Here is a 19,804-nt window from a genome sequence, read left to right as displayed (position 1 = left end):
TATGAAAAATTCTACTTATATATAAACATAACATTTGAAAAGTTTCATGAGTTTTTAAAATGGTTTGATATTTATTAAAAATAGCCGAAATTTGAAATATTTAAAATTGGATTAAATAAATTCTAAAAAATCCGAAATATTTTGAGTGATCTGGAAATCCAAAAATCGGTTTAGAAACAAATCTTCTTCGAATGTGGACTTGATTTGACCCGTTTTCTATTTTATTCTTTAAGAAATAACCCTTTGCTGGGTTATCTTTCAAAAAATAAAACGGAAAATAAAACGATCAAACCATGGTAAAAAATTATACTTTCCAGTAGTTTTTAACTTTTTATTAATCTCAGAAAATATTAGGTTTTGGAAAACACAACGATTTGATTGATTTGCTTTGAAAATCCCATTCGAAACCCATATTGAAAAAAAATCGAAGGAAATTAATATTTTAATGAAGAAAAATCAATTTTCTAGCAAAAATCTGAAAAATAAAATATCATGGTTTATATTTTATCATACTAAAATTTCATCCTAGAATTCCATCGTTTTGATCATATTCGAAAACTAAAACCTAAAACGACCTAAACATAATTTTTAAACAAAAATCGGAAAGAAAAACGAAAGAACGCTTACCGTTGATCGCGATCATTGTCTTTAGGGTTGGTGATCCAAGATATACGCTCTGTCCAACCCTTTTATACGCTCAAAAAGATCCAAAGAACACTCCAATAATCCTTGATTGTGTGATGCCTTTGAGAAGAAGGAATTTAAGAATCCCTTTTGTGAAGAACACTTGAGAGAGATGAACACCAAAGCAACAAAAGAGAGGGATGAATTCCAAGGAGGAAGAGAGAAAGAGATGAATTTTCTCCAGAGAGGCCAAAAGTTGTGCTTGCTTTATTTTTATAGAAAAAGTTAGGGTTAGATTGGATTTAGAAGTTTCCAATGTGAGAACTTCTACCTTTAGTTAGTTTCCAATTCTCACCTATGGCTTGCTTTTCCCTTGTCTTCTAAATTGGATTTACTTCTAATATTGATTTCTTGCAAGCCAAGCAATGCTAAATTACACAATGGACATCCTTCAAGATCAATCTAGAAGCCTTCTCACATAGGAAACTAGCTTTTATGAATGATTTTCATCCAAAAAAGGCTGCCCGACGTTTGACCTCATTTTTGACCAATTTAGAGGTTGATTCAGGAAAATTAATAAACTAGAAAGTTGTAGATCTTTTCAAAACGTTCGAAACAAGTATAATTACGAATTTTTTGGACTAGAAGAAAAAGTTATGGCCATTTTACTAACCTGACCTTCCAAGCCTTTTCTAATTATAACTCTTCCTTTCTTTATTATTTTTTCAAAACAAATATGATGTCACCAACCACCCTATCACATGTTGGACGTTTTTGCATGTGGCCTCCTCATGTGGGGCACCCACTTATGTGGTCGACCCATATGGGTGGGTCCACATGGACCCCAACCTTGTGGACTTTTAGCCCAATGGGCCCTCTCATATGGGTTTTAGGTTTTTTTCATAAAAATTTAATAAAACTCTTTTAAATTCAATATTTTATGGATGGACCTAACCCATGTGACCTTTATAGTGCACCCCTAACATATGGTTGAACCATCCCCTTTAAAGAAATAATTTTTTTGGACCAAAACACCCCTATTTGACCATTACCCACCAAAATGCGACCAAAATACCCTCAAATTGGTTCATTTTTTAAAGGGAAAAGTAAAAAATGGAAAGTTTTCGTAGTCAAACCTCAAAAATAGAAAGTTTTTAAGTTTGCTTTTTTTGATGAGTAATATCAAACATGATCATTTGGCATTCCATCAAAATGCCTAAAATGCCCTCAACACTCTAAATTTTCAAATCGAGCGAAACCCCTAAGAGGTCTAAATTTAGCAGGCTTTTCAAAATTCATGGAATCACTCAAGATTTTTTAGACACAACCCGGGGGTCAAATGAAACACATTGAAAATTACCAAATTACCCCTGTGGTGCAAAAATTGATGAAATTAGGGAAAACCCTGAGAAATTCCAAAAATAGCAGGTTTTCTTACTTGATTGGAAACTTGAATTCTAACTTTCCGGAGACTAATGGAATTCCCTAGAGACTTTTAGGATCACGAATCAACTTCAGAACTCTTATAATGAGACGAAACTTATCCTAAAAATACAAAAAATGCAGAAGACTGACTCAAGACTCAATGACACTACCGAATCGTTTGCTTTTTAAAGTGTAGCAAAATGGGGGTGTCTATACAACTCTAAAGGAGAAACTCCTAACTAACAACACTAAAGGGGGGTACAAATGAGTCAATGACTCTCTAATAGTGCTACCCAAAATGTGAGAGCAAATAAGTCAAAGACCGCTAATAAGGCTACCAAGAATGAGTTAAAAAATGAGTCAAAGACTCGCTAGAAGAAGGGGGTGCTAATATGAGGCTAGGTAAGCCTCCTAAAGGGAAACTCTCTAAATGAGACAAGGCTTGTCTCCAAGTAGGGGCTCTACAAATGAGGCAAGACATGCCTCATAGACACAAAGGTGGGCTCCAAGTATCCCTATCATCACCCATGCAATAATGGAAGGATTAGGCAACTAATAGACGGAGTTGGTCCTTAACTAGTAAGGGGTGCTCTACTTGGGACTGGGTTAGTCTCCCATGTGTTAACTCACCAATAAGACAAAGCCTGTCTCTAACTGATATGACTTTGCTTGCATGAGACATAGATTGTCTCCCTAAGGGTAGGCTCCGGCTATCGCTTTCATCGCCCTTGTCTTGCAATGACAAGAAAATCTAATGCCTAAAAGGGATGTCTAAAAGACTTAGATCGTCTCCTAAAATGGAGAAAGGGAAAGAGATACTACATAGGACTTAAGCAAGTCCTCCTAAAAGATGGGCTTAGGATGACTCCTTTATCTCCTCAGGTGGAAGGCCTCAATTATCTCCCATAGGGTCATATTGTGGGTGATGTACTCATCCACTTTAATTTCCTTCTTAAGAGATTTCTCTACGAGCTAAGGCACTTGAGAGCGGCTCTTGAATCCACCAAAGGCTGTTCTTGTCCAAACACGTCCTGTTACTAGCTGTAGACACCCTCATTTTGCTAGGCTTTAAAAAGCAAAAGATTCGGTAGTATCATCAATTTTTATATCCGTATTCAGCATTAGATTAGGCATCCATGCATTTTAGGGTAGATTTCATTTCATTATGAGAGTTTTGAAGTTGATTCGCAATCCTGAAAGTCTCTAGGGGGTTCCTTTGGCCTCTGAAAAATGAAAGTTCAAGTTTCCAAGCAAATGAAAAAACCTGCTATTTTTAGAATTTTCAAGGTTTCCCTCATTTTTGCCTATTTTGCACTGCAGGGGTATTTTGGTCATTCCCGATGTGTCTCGTTTGACCCCCGAGTTATATTTGAGAAATCTTGAGTGATTTTACAAATTTTGAAAAAGCTGCTATTTTTAGAAACTCATAGGGCTTCCACATTTTCATCATCTTACGGATATTTCAATCATTTCTCATATGTCCAAAACCATCTCGAGGGTACGGCTGATGGATTATGAGTAATTTCGTAAGTTTTGGAAAACCTGTTAAATTTAGATCTCTCAAGATTTTCTCTTAGTCTTGCACGTCGGGGGTATTTTAGACATTTCCAAACATATCATATTTGGTCCCTAAGTTGTGTCTAAGAAATCTTGAGTCCGTTCATAAATTTTCAAAAATCTGCCATTTTTAGAATTTCTCAGGGTTTTCCCTAGTCTCGCCAAATTCTAGCACCTTGAGGTAATTTGGTCTTTTCCTGTGTAATTCTTTTGATCCCCGAAATATGTCTGAGAGATTATGAATGATTTCCTGAATTTTGAAAAACCTGCTAAATTTAGAATTTCTCAGGAATTTCGCTTAATTTGGAAATTTTAAGTGTTGAGGGCATTTTGGGTATTTTCAGGGGATACCAAATGATTCTGTTTAATATTGCTCACCGAAAGGACCCAATTTTAAAAGTTTCTATTTTTGAAGTTTGACCACAAAGACTTTCCATTTTTAATTTTTCCCTTTAGGGGTGAACCAATCTGAGGGTATTTTGGTCGCATTTGGATGTCTAACAGTCAAGTAGGGGCATTTTGGTCCGAAAAGTTATTTCCCAAAAAAGATGGTCCAATCATGTGTGAGGGATGCACCATAAATGTCAAATGGGTTGGGTCCATATATAGAATGTTGAATTTAGAAAGATTTTATTGATATTTTACGGAAAAATCCGAAACCCGTGTGAAATGGCCCATTGGGCTAAAGCCCGTAAAGATGGAGCTCATGTGGGTTCACCCATATGGGTCAACCACCATGGTGGGCGGCCCACATGGTTGACCCACATGAGTTGAGCACCCACCTTGATGATGTCACAATGGTGACATCATATTTGTTAAAAGAAATATAAAAAGAATAAAAAATAAAAAGAAGGAAAGAAGGAAAAGAGGAATGATTGCTTAAAAAGGTTTTCTTCCAAAGAAGCAATGTGTAATGAGAATAACATGTCTTGATTGACAAGAAATTAAGATTGGAATCAAATCCAATTTGGAAACAAGAAAGAAAGTAAGCAAGAGGGGAAAATTGGAAACAAGCCAAAAAGGGAGCTCTCACATTGGAAATTGCTATTTCTCTCTTAACCCTAACTTTTTTTATATAAAAATCAAAACAAACAAACCAGAAAAAAGGAGGAAAAAAATCAAAATTCGTCCATTTTTCTCTCTCCTCCCAAGAATTTTTTTTCTCTCTTAAAGTGTGATCTCACTCTCAAGTGTTCTTCACAAAAGAAATTCTTGAATTCCTTCTTCTTCTCTAAGGCATCATACAATCAAGAATTATTAGAATGTTCTTTGGGTCTTCTTCATCATAAAAAAGGGTGCGACAAAGCGTATACCTCAGATCTACGCACCCTAGAGACAAGGAGCGCGATCAACGTGCTGGAAATAAAAAAAACGAAGAAAGGACGCAGGATCTAGCGTCGGTGGGATTTTTTGAAATTTTCGGCTTTTGGATTCGGCGAGGATCTCCATCATAGGTAGGTGCACTATTCTCAGATTTTTCCAGGATTATTTGGTATTCTTTATATATTTTTGCATGGTTTTTAGCATTTAATTGAATTTAATTCGATATTATATGTGTGTGCTCAAAATCATGATCTACATGAGTGTTTCAATTCCGATTCGTCCCGAAATTTAATACACTGATCTATTTAAATAGACTAAAATAACTATCGGATCGGATCGGACATTGAATCAAAGGATTTTGAAAATTTGAGTGAAGAGTGGAATTTCATTTAAAATAATGGCTGAGAAATTACAAAAGTTGAAAAAATAGCTATCTCAGGATGATGTGTTTTGTGGAATTTCAAAATTTTCTTGTGTTCATCACATCAGAACAAGGTTAAAGGACATTTTTCGGAGTCGTAATTTTCTCGAAAATCGTGTTTTAAAAATAGAAAACTCTTCAAAAACATCTTTTTGACGAAGAAAAATAAAATATATACTAAACAGATTCCAAAATTAATGACATTTCGTGGAAAAATAATATGATACTGATACATTCTACCATGAAGTTTTGAGAATTTTTGGATTTTTTTGATATATTATTTAATGTTTTCTTTGAAAATTATCAGATTTTGTGAGAATTGTTACTGACATCAGATGACAATTAAAATTCTCAAAATTTTTACAGTAGTCTTATATTTCATATTTCTTACTGCTGTAAAATGTTCAAGTGATTTGGATTTTGTTTCCTAAGGGTTGTAGTGTAAATCCATAATCTGGTCTTAAAATTGAAATATCCGAAATTGGTAGTAAATGGTTTTTAAAATTCATGAAAATCTCACAGCACCCTATGTTTACCCATATCTTATTTCTGTAGAAATTTCAATGAATTTAGATTTCTATTTCTAGTAGTTTCTGTGTTATTTTAACAATCTGGTCATATTATTGTTAAATCAAAATTAAATAGGAGCTTAATGTAAAAATCTGCAAAACTTTTCCAGTAAGCTACATACATTCCCATCTTGCTGCTGTAGAAATTTCAATCCATTTCGAATTCGTTTACAATAAATTCACTTGTAAAATCACTCATGCGATTTAAAATTGATAAAATCCACTCAAAATTGAAATTAATTAAAAATCATTATCAAAATTTCTAAAGAACCTTAAAATTTTGTTACATATTAATTCTTTAATCCATTGAAACAGAAATCTTAGGATCTTTAGATTTCCCTGGTAAAATGGCCAGTGCATCCATAATCGTATCCCAATTGCAACCGATCTTTGACAATTTGAATATTTAAGCTATAGCATGTTATTGGCTCCGAGGTTACTGTCCACGAAAATCCTGAGATATGCCAGGCAATAAGGTGCTATAACCTAAGTATTAAATTGCACAAGGAAATAGCGCACGATTCCCTTCCTTGGATGCCATTCGAGGCCGAAATTGAAGAACCCTAGAACCTTTGGTATTCCTTAAATGTCCAGAAATCGAAAATCCTTGAAATCTGAAATTAATTAACTTCAAGAACTTGAATCAATTTGTCTCGAGTCTTTAGGAACTGTTGGATTACGGTTTCCGTCATAAGAACCATTAGAGCCTTATTTAGGAACACTTACGTCATGTCGTGTTCTAGGTTTTAGGGAGTCCTAGAGTTAGGAGTCCAGCCTCATCACGGACGTTTGCTATGGATAGCAACCGTGCCATAGGTCTAGTTACACTAGTCACCCAAATTTTTCCTAGGACAAGCCTAGTTACCTAGGATGTAGGTTAACCTGCATTAGTCTAAGGGACAACTTGCACTTAGATAGGATCATATAGCATCTTAGATGAAATCCTAGGATAATAAAATCTTCAACTTGAATTAAATAACTTTTCTTAAAACTGTTGAAACAATCAATCCAGTCTAGATCGGTGTCTTAGTTGAGTTAGGTATAAGTAGCTTAGCTTAGGTGCACCGAACTACGTCGACTCTGATCCCAGTGAGGCTTGGGTACGTAGGCAGCTTGGATGTCTGATGGCATACCAACCGCGAGTCGGCTCCACAACAAATTGTGGGGTTTTGTATATTAATTTTCTTGTAAATGCTTAATTAAATTACTTAGGATTTTTCCATGAAATTAGAATTTTAGGAGAACTTTCACTTAGATTGAATTCAAACAAATTAAGAAATCAAGATACACATTTAGGATCTACATTGAAATTAGATCATAGGATGCATGTCACATAGTTCGCACATTAACAAAGAGTTGAATGAGCCATTGAAAATGAAATACTCAATAGGGGGGGTGAATTGAATTTTCCTCAAAATTAGGCCTTTTGAGAATTACCTATGAACCCTAATTGGAATTTTCTTCACTTAATTAAATATTTGGTTAGTGCAAATATAATTGACAAACAAAATGAGATGCCAAACCAAACAATAATGAAAATGCAAGAGTGAGAAATGACACACCGATATATAGTGGTTCGGCCAACGGCCTACTCCACTCTACTCAAGGTCGCACTTGAGGGATTCCACTATAGGAGACCTCCACGATGCCCGGCTCCGAGGCGGTTACAAATCCAAGGGATATTAAACAAGGATGCCCTTACACCTTTACAAAGACTCTCCTTCTCCGCCGAGTTCTAAGCGGTTGCTCTCTAGGGAATTAAAAAGGGAATGCCCTAGCCACCTATACAAGATTTGAAAGAGAATAGCTTGGCTTCTTCTTGAAAGCTTGATGCTCTTTGTAGACCCTTGATTGCTCTTCAAAGATGGTGATTTGCAAGTGAAAGCACTACTATATCCAAACTCAAAAGATTCACAAGTGAAAGGCAAGTTTGGGATGAAAAACAAAAACTCAAGCTAGAATGGATTGCAAATGTTTTTGATGCTTAAGGATGTTTTTCAAAGATCAAGAGAGAGGAAATAATCCTCTAGATATTGTATAAATAGTCTCTCTTCAAAATATGACCGTTTTGGGGTGTAGATAACAAAAAACAAATTTTAATTCAAAACCCAACGGCTCTTTTTTGAGCTGTCGCAAGGTTCTCGGAGTTCCGAGAACCATTCTCGGAGTTCCGAGAATTCTCGGAGTTCCGAGACAACGGCCAGAAGAAAGAAAATTTCTACTGGACCATTTCTCGGAGTTCCGAGAAAATGTCCAGATGCTACTGGACCTTTTCTCGGAGTTCCGAGGGAACTCTCGGAGTTCCGAGCTCGGAGCTCCGAGAAAAAATCTCGGAGTTCCGAGAAGCCTAAAAATCCACAGATTTTGATTTTTATTGCTTATTTGATTTTTAGCTTTTGGAACTCAACTCCTATGGTTATTTTGGAATGTTTATGAGGGTCCCAACATGTTGGTCCACCACATAACCATTCACTAATGCATTTTAAGTTCTTAAGTGTTCTTTGAAAACCAAGTTGAAAACACTTTGAAAAACGTTTTGCCTTGACTTGAAAATCTAAAGAGAAAGGATGTACAATGATACCTATGTAGCTTTCAACTTCTCTTTAGTCTTGGTCTTCAATTGATCTTCCATCTTGTGTATGCTTGCTTGAGAGATGAGGTGAGCTTCACTTAGCTCCTTTGACTCTTGTATGGGATATCTCCAAGCATGACCATGTTGTGTGTTGGTTTCTTCAATGATCAATCCTATCTCAAACACAACACTTCAAAGCAAATTGATTAGTATTCAAAAACACAATCAATTATGTTTAGAATCATCAAAACAAGATAGGAGAGTAGACCCTTGGGCTTACAATCTCCCCCTTTTTGATGATGACAAACAAAATTGATTATGAGGTGTGTGTGGAGTGACATAGTAGGCAATTGAATACTAGAACTCCCCCTCAATATATGCACACATATAAATGATACAAGTTATAAGCATGAGGTGCATATAGTAAATTTGAATAGATAATCAATTTCAAACCTTCTCCCCCTTTTGTCATCGACAGAAAGGGTGTAAATAAAAAAAATTTAGGAGTAGATAACTCTCCCTAAATCAATGCTTATGGTATAAAAATATATAACCAAGTAATGTACATATACCTGTTCATGATCGAGATGTTGACATATGTCAAGATGTTAGGTATTTTAATTAAAGTGAAGATACCTCTCCAACTTAGAAAAACTAAGAAGGCTAAGAATATCAATTGAGTGATTTTTAAGATTAAAAATTTGACATCTCATTCATGCAGATACTACCAAACAAAGATTATATATATAAATACTATATAGATAAGCTGGTTAAAGACACAAAGTATTTATTTGGCAATTTCTTTGATTTGATCCGCACTCCATATGTTTAAGGCACTTCGGATATAGCAAATTGTATCATCACTAAGGGGTTTTGTAAAGATATCCGCTAATTGTTCTTCAGTGTTGATATATTTTAAGCAAATATCCCCTTTTTGTGAGTGATCTCTGATGAAGTGGTGCCTAATCTCAATGTGTTTTGTTCTTGAGTGTTGTATGGGGTTCTTTGTTAAGCTTATAGCACTAGTATTGTCACATTGGATGAGAATATTTTCCATTTTGATTGCATAGTCCATCAATGTGCTTTTCATCCATAGGACTTGAGCACAGCAAGCTCCAGCTGCCACATATTCTGCTTCTGTTGTGGACAGAGCTACTGAATTTTGCTTCTTGCTAAACCATGAAACAAGTGATTTACCCAAGAATTGGCAAGTTCCACTAGTGCTTTTCCTATCTACTCTACATCCAGCAAAGTCTGCATCTGAATATCCGATGAGAGTGAAGGAAGATGATCTTTCATACCACAGTCCTAGACTTTGGGTTCCTCTTAAGTACTTGAAGATCTTCTTAACGGCTGATAGGTGGGATTCTTTAGGATCCGATTGAAATCGAGCACAGAGACAGACAGTAAACATAATGTCTGGTCTGCTGGCTGTCAAATAGAGCAAACTACCTATCATACCCCTATACAATTTCTGATCCACAGATTTGCCAAATTCATCTTTTTCTAGCTTAGCAGTAGTACTCATGGGAATTCTTGATGTCTTACTGCTATCCATGCCATACTTCTTTAATAACTCCTTTGTATATTTTTCTTGATTTAAAAATATTCCATTTTTGTATTGTTTAATTTGGAGTCCTAAGAAGTAGGTTAACTCTCCCATCATGCTCATTTCAAATTCATTTTTCATTAAGGTTGCAAATTCATCACACAATTTTTGATTAGTTGAGCGACAGATGGTATCATCCCCATAGATTTGGACAAGGAGGATATCATGATTTTCTCTTTTGATAAATAAGGTTTTATCCACCTTTCCCATCTCGAATCCCTTTTCAACTAAGAAAGTGCAAAGCCTCTCATACCAAGCTCTAGGAGCTTGCTTTAATCCATATAAAGCTTTATCAAGCCTGAAGACATGATTTGGATGTTTGAAGTCTTCAAAACCTGGAGGTTGCTCAACATACACTTCCTCTTGGATATAGCCATTTAGGAAGGCACTTTTGACATCCATTTGATATAGTTTAAATCCTTTATGAGATGCATATGCCAAAAGTATCCTAATAGCCTCCATACGGGCAACAGGAGCAAATGTCTCATCATAATCTATCCCTTCCTCCTGATTGTACCCTTGGGCTACAAGCCTAGCTTTATTCCTAGTGATAATTCCATTTTCATCCAATTTATTTCTATACACCCATCTCGTGCCAATGACTGGATGATCACTAGGTCTAGGTACTAGCCTCCACACTTTGTTCCTTTCGAATTGACTTAGCTCTTCTTGCATGGCCATCAACCAATATTCATCCTTTTCAGCTTCCTTGATGGATTTTGGTTCTAATTCGGATAGGAACGCCAAATTGTTACTCACACTACGATAGTATGATCTAGTTCTTACTGGCAATGTGGCATCACCTAAAATTTGGGATTCAGGATGATCTACCAATGTTCTCCTATCCCTAGGCAATGAGTCATCATTTTCATTTTCTACTTCCTCACTAGGTAATGTATGACTTGTTGATGCATGAGGAGGAGCACTCAATTTTGGAAAAAGATGTTCAATGGGTTCATCCTCATCATGTGGCATTTCTTGTGGTGTTGGCTCTCTTTCATCAAATGTCACAATAATGGATTCTTCTACTACTAGGGTTCTCCTATTAAATACTCTATATGCCTTGCTATGAGAAGAATACCCTAAGAATATTCCATCATCCGATTTCCTATCAAATTTGTGTAGATTATCTTTGATGTTTAAAATAAAGCATTTACATCAAAACATTCTAAAGTAGCTTATATTTGGTTTCAAGTTTTTCCAAAGCTCATAAGGTGTTTTCTTAGAAATTGGCCTTAGATATACCCTGTTTATGATATAGCAAGCGGTGCTAACCGCTTCCGCCCAAAAATATCTAGGGAGATCATTTTCATGCAACATAGTTCTAGCCATTTCTTGGAGAGTTCGATTCTTTCTTTCTACTACTCCATTTTGTTGAGGTGTTCTAGGTGCGGAAAAATTATGTTTTATGCCATGTTCATTACAATAAGTGTCAAAATGTACATTTTCAAATTCAGTTCCATGATCACTTCTAATGTGGGAGATGGCAATACCTTTTTCATTTTGAATTTGATTGCACAATGTAAGAAAGTTTTCATAAGTTTCATCTTTATGTCCTAGAAATATGACCCATGTGAATCGTGAGTAGTCATCAACAACTACAAACACGTACCTCTTTCCACCTAGGCTACTAGTCTTCATTGGTCCAAAAAGATCCATATGAAGTAGCTCCAAGGGGTAGGAAGTTGAAATCATATTTTTAGGTGCAAAAGAGCTTTTCAATTGTTTTCCTAATTGACAAGTTCTACAAATGTGATCCTTGATGAATTTGAACTTAGGCAATCCTCTAACACTTTCTTTTGAGGAGAGGGTCGAAATGAGATCCATTCCGGCATGACCCAACCTCCTATGCCATAGCCAAGAATCCTCACTAATGGCATTTAGACAAGTCACTTTTTGGAGTCTAAGATCATCTAGTCCAATTGTATAAATGTTATTGTCTCTAGACCCTATGAATTTTACTTCTCCATTTATCTTATTTTTAACAATGCATTTGTCGGGATTGAAGACAACTTCAAAACCATTATCACATAATTGACTAATGCTAATAAGATTATGGGACAAGCCATCAACAAAGAGTACATCATGTATGGGAGAGGTAGAGTTACCTATGGTGCCTTCACCTTTGACTTTTCCTTTCTTGTCATCTCCAAAGGTAACTTCTCCACCATCCTTGAGTGATAGTGATGCGAATTGAGTGAGGTCTCCAGTCATGTGTCTAGAGCATCCACTATCAAGGTACCATGTGTTCCTCTTGTTGTGGCTTTTAAGGCATACCTACATAGGAATAGGTAAGTGAGATCCCTTAGGTACCCAAATCTTCCTAATCTTGCTATGTTCATTTGTTTTCACTTTAGAGTTCAATTTGATCTTATCTTGTTTAGCATGTAAGCAAGCAACTTTATAATGACCTAACAATCCACAATAAAAGCAAATTTTGGTACTACTAGAGGAAGTCTTTTCAAGTTTGTTTTTATAGTTAGATATTGTGGTATTCCATCTATGTCCAAGTCCACTTTTGTCACTTGACATTCTTTGAAGATTTACAAGTTTATCCAATTTTAATGAACTATTTTCAAATTTTTCAAAGAGTTTCTTGAGTTCATCATATTCAAAAGATAGTTTACCGTTTTCATGCTTTAGTTTGTTATTTTCAATAGAAAGATTTTGTCGATTTTCATTCAAAGTCTTAATGGTAGCATTTAGCTCATGAATCTCTACTTTGCATTTTTCATTTTCATCATCTAAGAATTCATGATCCTTTTTTAACCAACCAAATTCTTTTGTCATGTTAGCAAGAGAATTTTCAAGTGATGCAATTTTATCAAATTGAATTTCAAGTTCATCATTTGCACTTTGTAGGGAATCTAAAACTTCTTGTAAGATAATGACATCATTTAAAGTGTTTACCTCATTGTTGTCGTTTGTTGAGGCCATTAAGCACACATTTCTTGCTAATAGGCAATCTTCCCCATCATTTTGTTCGCCTTCGCTTTCAATCTCCTCATCCCATGTGGCGGACATTCCTTTCTTGCCTTCTCTTCTCTTGAAGCGGTTGTTTGAAGTAGGTTCATTGTTGAGTGGACAATCCGGGCGAATGTGTCCAAGCTTCTTGCAACCGTAACATCGGGGTTGAGAAGATCCATCACCAACTTCTTCTTTCTTCTTGAATGGAGGATTGGTCCTTCTATTTCTCATGCCTCCCATGTTTCTTTGCAAGAATTTGATCCTTCTTGTTAGGAGAGCTACTTCATCCTCGATGTCTTCCTTTGCATCTTCACTTTCACCTACATTACAAGCAAAAGCAATTCCTTTTCCTTTTTCGATTTTAGTTTCGATTTCGGGTGCTTTTGTTTTGAAAATCATTTCATGTGTGATCAAGGACCCTATAAGTTCATCTAGGTTCAAAGTGTTCATGTCCTTGGCTTCGGTGATTGCGGAGGTTTTGGATTCCCAAGACAAAGGTAGGGACCTAAGAATTTTAGTTACTAAATCTCTATTGGAAAATTGTTTTCCAAGTCCCCTTAATCCATTTACAAGATTGGTGAATCTAGTGTACATGTCGGCAATTGTTTCATCGGGTGTCATTTGAAAAAGTTCGTATTGCCGAAAAAGATGGTTCATTTTAGATTCTTTAACTTGATTGGTTCCTTCATGGGTGACTTCTAGAGTGTCCCAAATTTCCTTAGCCGAATTCAAATTTGATACTCTATTTAATTCTCCGGGAGATAGAGCACAAATGAGAGAATTCATGGCTTTGGCATTATAATTCGAAGCTTGTTGTTCGGCTTCGGTCCAATCATTTAAATTTCTTGTGGGTAGGATATATTCATTATTAATTGCTCTCCACATTTGATAATCTTGAGTTAAAAAGATTTTCATTTTAGTTTTCCAAAAACCATAATTTGTACCATCAAAATAGGGTGGCCTAGTGTTTGAATAACCTTCATGATGTTGAGGGTAGTTTGCCATTTTTGAATCTTTACTCTAAACCGGTTAGGGTTTTCAAAAAAAATAGAGACGAGGCTTTGATACCAATTGAAATACTCAAGAGGGGGGGTGAATTGAATTTTCCTCAAAATTAGGCCTTTTGAGAATTACCTATGAACCCTAATTGGAATTTTCTTCACTTAATTAAATATTTGGTTAGTGCAAATATAATTGACAAACAAAATGAGATGCCAAACCAAACAATAATGGAAATGCAAGAGTGAGAAATGACACACCGATATATAGTGGTTCGGCCAACGGCCTACTCCACTCTACTCAAGGTCGCACTTGAGGGATTCCACTATAGGAGACCTCCACGATGCCCGGCTCCGAGGCGGTTACAAATCCAAGGGATATTAAACAAGGATGCCCTTACACCTTTACAAAGACTCTCCTTCTCCGCCGAGTTCTAAGCGGTTGCTCTCTAGGGAATTAAAAAGGGAATGCCCTAGCCACCTATACAAGATTTGAAAGAGAATAGCTTGGCTTCTTCTTGAAAGCTTGATGCTCTTTGTAGACCCTTGATTGCTCTTCAAAGATGGTGATTTGCAAGTGAAAGCACTACTATATCCAAACTCAAAAGATTCACAAGTGAAAGGCAAGTTTGGGATGAAAAACAAAAACTCAAGCTAGAATGGATTGCAAATGTTTTTGATGCTTAAGGATGTTTTTCAAAGATCAAGAGAGAGGAAATAATCCTCTAGATATTGTATAAATAGTCTCTCTTCAAAATATGACCGTTTGGGGGTGTAGATAACAAAAAACAAATTTTAATTCAAAACCCAACGGCTCTTTTTTGAGCTGTCGCAAGGTTCTCGGAGTTCCGAGAACCATTCTCGGAGTTCCGAGAAATATTCTCGGAGTTCCGAGACAACGGCCAGAAGAAATAAAATTTCTACTGGACCATTTCTCGGAGTTCCGAGAAATTTTCTCGGAGTTCCGAGAAAATGTCCAGATGCTACTGGACCTTTTCTCGGAGTTCCGAGCTCGGAGCTCCGAGAAAAAATCTCGGAGTTCCGAGAAGCCTAAAAATCCACAGATTTTGATTTTTATTGCTTATTTGATTTTTAGCTTTTGGAACTCAACTCCTATGGTTATTTTGGAATGTTTATGAGGGTCCCAACATGTTGGTCCACCACATAACCATTCACTAATGCATTTTAAGTTCTTAAGTGTTCTTTGAAAACCAAGTTGAAAACACTTTGAAAAATGTTTTGCCTTGACTTGAAAATCTAAAGAGAAAGGATGTACAATGATACCTATGTAGCTTTCAACTTCTCTTTAGTCTTGGTCTTCAATTGATCTTCCATCTTGTGTATGCTTGCTTGAGAGATGAGGTGAGCTTCACTTAGCTCCTTTGACTCTTGTATGGGATATCTCCAAGCATGACCATGTTGTGTGTTGGTTTCTTCAATGATCAATCCTATCTCAAACACAACACTTCAAAGCAAATTGATTAGTATTCAAAAACACAATCAATTATGTTTAGAATCATCAAAACAAGATAGGAGAGTAGACCCTTGGGCTTACAGAAAATAAATTTAAAAGAGTTAACTTTTGGAATTGAAGATCGATTATCGGGCATGAATGGTGCATGTGGTGGATAACTCCTCATACCTTCCATTCTTGTAACCAGGTAACGAGTCTAGATTTCTGGTTAATTATGGGTCCTAGATCCCACATCTAGGTGGCGACTCTGTCACTCTCTTTTGTGTGGAATTCGGATTGCTTTAGTGATCCCAAGTTCACATAAAAGATGAATTAAAATCAATAATAAAAATGCACACGCCATTCGCGTGGGTACGAGATACCAAGAGAGAGCGTGGCGGCTCGCGCCCCACCCCTCTCGCGGGATCGGGTCCCACACTAGCTGAAAAAGCCTTATAGAAATCTCCTGACCAGATTTTGCGACACCCACAATAACTGATGTTCCCCAACCCTTATGACAACATTCTAGAGCATCCCTCATCACAGAAACATTTCCTATGTACTCGAAACTGTAGTCAACGCCACCATCAGTTGGTCCATTTGTGTAGAGAGCTATAAACTCATTAACAAAATGAACTGGGTGCTCTTTTAGATCAAATAAGCCATCCATGCGCAACCTTATATCCTCATTATGCCTTGAAGACGAAGCACCCTCATTGATGTTGATTGCCGTCAGGCTATCAAGTCCAATAATATAAGAAAAAAATACGATCCTTGGTGCCAGGAAACACTTCTTCCATCCATGACCTAACCAGAAACTCAGTAGCTTCAGCACGTTTTATACATCCATGTCCTCCATATGATATCTCTCCCCAGCCTTTCCATCCACAATCCTTTGGAATCAATTGCAGAAGTTTATCAGGGAAACAATGGTCAGATGGTTTTGCTCCAACACAGAGAACTTTATCATTTGATAATGACTGGAAAGAAACGTCTCGGAAATCTATAATCACATCAGGGGTAACATAAGCATCGGGATCTCTAACTTCATGAAGTAGCTGTTGAGCACAGGTACTAAAATTTATAATGTCACCACTGCCATCTGCCTTTGCGACACATACTTTTCCATCAAACCCAACTTCAGCATATGGAAGTAACACCTGTAAAAGCTATTGGAAACGCATGCTTCGATTCTTATCCCCGGGATGCATGAAGTATCCCCCCTGTGAGTTGACAACCACATTCTAGAAGTTGACTGGCTAGAGATCCCTATTCTAGTTGCTGGAAGTCATTCCAATTCCACCCTAGTTCGTAAACCATTGGACCTAAGAATAAGGCAGCATCAGCAACCCTTGAAGTGATCACAACTTGGGGTTTGTACTTCTCCAGACATTGAACAATGGGAGCTGCTCCCAAGTATGTACTAACACCACCTTCCATAGTATTGGATTTCTCACATGAAGAATCACCTGATTTTGATAGGGCAACTTCATATGCCATGGATACAGTGATATCGAGCCCTAGACTTCTTGCTACTTCTAGGACTATTTTCTGCGCTCCAAGTGGATCCATTGCACCCATATTGGTAACTATACAAACTCCTCTTTCCATAGCTAAAGGCAAAAGCAAAGACATCCAATCCAAAATCTGAGAATCATACCCATCACCCTCAGACATCATAACATGGTAATGTTCTGAAAGTGTTCGTTCTGCCAAGCACTCAAATACGAGGTAATCCAATTCTTTCACTTCTCTAAAGCAATTTGAGAGCGGCCAATGGCCTGTCTCCTCTGCACCCTGCTTCGCAACCAATGTAAATCTTTTCCTTTCGCCTCGATGCATTCTCCCTCAGCTTGAGCTCGGAACTGCATACTTCTAATTTCACCTTGCTTTCCATGGTGTATAATCCCTTGAACTGTGAAGTCATGCTGAATATCCTTCTCAAGAGGAAGCGTGCATTCCAACACAATAGAGAAAACAACTAAAGAAGAAGTAAATCACAAACTAACCTGGGTTGCCTAGTGTCACAGGCTTTCAGTTCGATGACAAAGTTATGACTATTTTATGACCAAAAATCCACAGAATTCATTTAAATGCAGGTTATATACCATAAACGAGCTAAAATTCATGAAATCAGATTAACTAGTATACAATCTTCTAATCAAGACCTTTAATCTAAATAAAAATCACATAATTTGAAGGGATCCAAATCATACAACCAATTACACAAGCATATAAATCATTTCATTCCAAATAGCAATAAGAAAATGAGAATCAAGCAATACGGGTCGAACTCAGGGAAGAGCTTATTGTGATTTTTACCCTTATACTACTTAGAAAATAAATTTATGATATATTGTTGCCTGGAATTGACTCAGGATTTTCTTGGACTATAACCTCGGATCCAATAATATATTTAAGTTTATAAACTAAATAGACACTGGTCAAACACAATGAAGAAATGATTACAAATTTAACCCTTATATTTAGACAAAGTGAACCAAAAGGAATTCTATTAATTTTCTAACCTAATTATAAAACATAAATCTAAAGCCTAAATTGATTTGGAAAATTGGATTTGAAAAAATACTCTAAACTATATTGGAACTTGATTGGAAAAGTAATTGGAAATCTAATTGACATTTTAATTCGATTAAAATATTACCTAAGGTTGGAATCTACCATGGGTTTGGATTGGGCAATTAATTAAACCAATTTTTGCATTGGATAGTGTATTTGATAAATCCGGTTAATGGGAAATAAGATCAATAGATGTCATTGCCCATGAGTGTTTGATCAAATATTCTACCCAATTTTAGAGATTATATAAGAAATTATATTTATTTATCGGCAATTACTCATACGAAAGGGGAAAGCCAATGGCATGAGTGATCGGGATCCAACAAATATAAACCCCTATATATGATGTTATATTATATCATTGATTTTAATTAATCATCTTTCTCCTTCCCCATGGCTTCGTCTAAACCCTAAGTAGATGGGTTTAGTTTTAGTTACTCATGGAGAAAGGGAAAGAAACAAAGAAAATAGAGAGGGGAATTAAAATTGCCATTAAATTAACTTAAAAGGAAAAAGAACAAAGGGAACTCTTCTTTAATTGAAATTAAAAGCAAAAGTACATGATTGAAATTGAAACTAAATAATAAAACAAAGAAAGTTATTATTTTTCTTCTCCTCAAGCAATGGTTGAATCCTTGTCCTCCTTCAAGCTTTGATGTCACCCTTTGATTGAATCTTGGACGGTTGGATCGAGCCTTGGTTGAGATAGAAGAATTTGAAAGAGTGGAGAACAAAAGAGAGCAAGAGAGAGTGCAAGAGTGTAGAGAGAATGTTAGAATGTGTAGAGAATGAAAGAAGAGAGCCTTCACTTCAATATATAGTGAACACCTAATATATAGAGAGAACACCTTTCTATTTTCAACACCCAAGAAAAGACACAAACTTGGTAAGTTTCTTGTACTTTTGGCAACAACCACCTGTCCTTGGCAATTTTTTAACTTTCACCATTTGTTGATAATTGCACAAACTTCTTCTTTTTCTTCACAATTTCACCAACCTTTCACTCCCTTTTGGTAACTTTTTTTTCCTTTCTGGATTTTCCAACGTAAGAATGGGTGGTGATTTTGGAAACTCTTGCCTTCTTCACTTTGGTGGGTCGCACATGTGTTGTCTCTTTGCAATTAATTTATATCATCTCATTCCCAAACCAATACGTGGGTGGAAATTGGCAACCAAACTTGGCAAAACATTGGAAGGCATGCAAGCTAGATTTAGTTGGAAAGATTCCAATTTTGTCTTGTGGTCGATTCTTATATTTCTATACAACACCCAAGTGGGTCCCACATTTGCATGTAATAGTAACAACATAAATTAGAAACTATTATTTTGTTCCAGAACAAAACGTGGAAGCAAAAGTGGCTATCTTGCTGTACGTGGGAAGTCATTCCAAGTGGGTCCCATGTCTATTTTTGCATACAAAATAATATAGCCAACCTTGTAAACTTGCCACATAAAACAAGATTTACATAAAGCAAGCTACTGTTTCTATCTTTTGGGAAAGAGTTGGAATGCCCATTATACCCCTTCAAGCTTTCCAATACACGTGCCCATGTTTTTAGAAATTTCGTAATTGCACTCAAGGTTGTTTCCAATTGGGTAAGGTGGACGTTTTCTAGTGTGATCCCACACGTGTGATTTTCACATGTGTCCCCAATATCAGCCGAATCACATATTGAAATTCCACTTAGCAACCCAAGAGGGGGTGA

At 36.3% G+C, this 19,804-nt stretch overlaps 1 pseudogene; it reads right to left on the bottom strand.

The window, feature by feature from the left end:
• Positions 1-2,109: 2,109 nt before the first annotated feature.
• Positions 2,110-17,445, bottom strand: LOC143853878 (uncharacterized; annotated as a pseudogene).
• Between the last annotated feature and the right edge of the window lie 2,359 nt (positions 17,446-19,804).

The sequence above is a fragment of the Tasmannia lanceolata genome, unplaced genomic scaffold (genome assembly GCF_043159265.1).
Source record: "Tasmannia lanceolata isolate RefF3 unplaced genomic scaffold, GAP_Taslan_0.1 ptg000020l, whole genome shotgun sequence".
NCBI lineage: Eukaryota > Viridiplantae > Streptophyta > Magnoliopsida > Canellales > Winteraceae > Tasmannia > Tasmannia lanceolata.
This window is presented reverse-complemented; position numbering and strand designations above follow the sequence as displayed.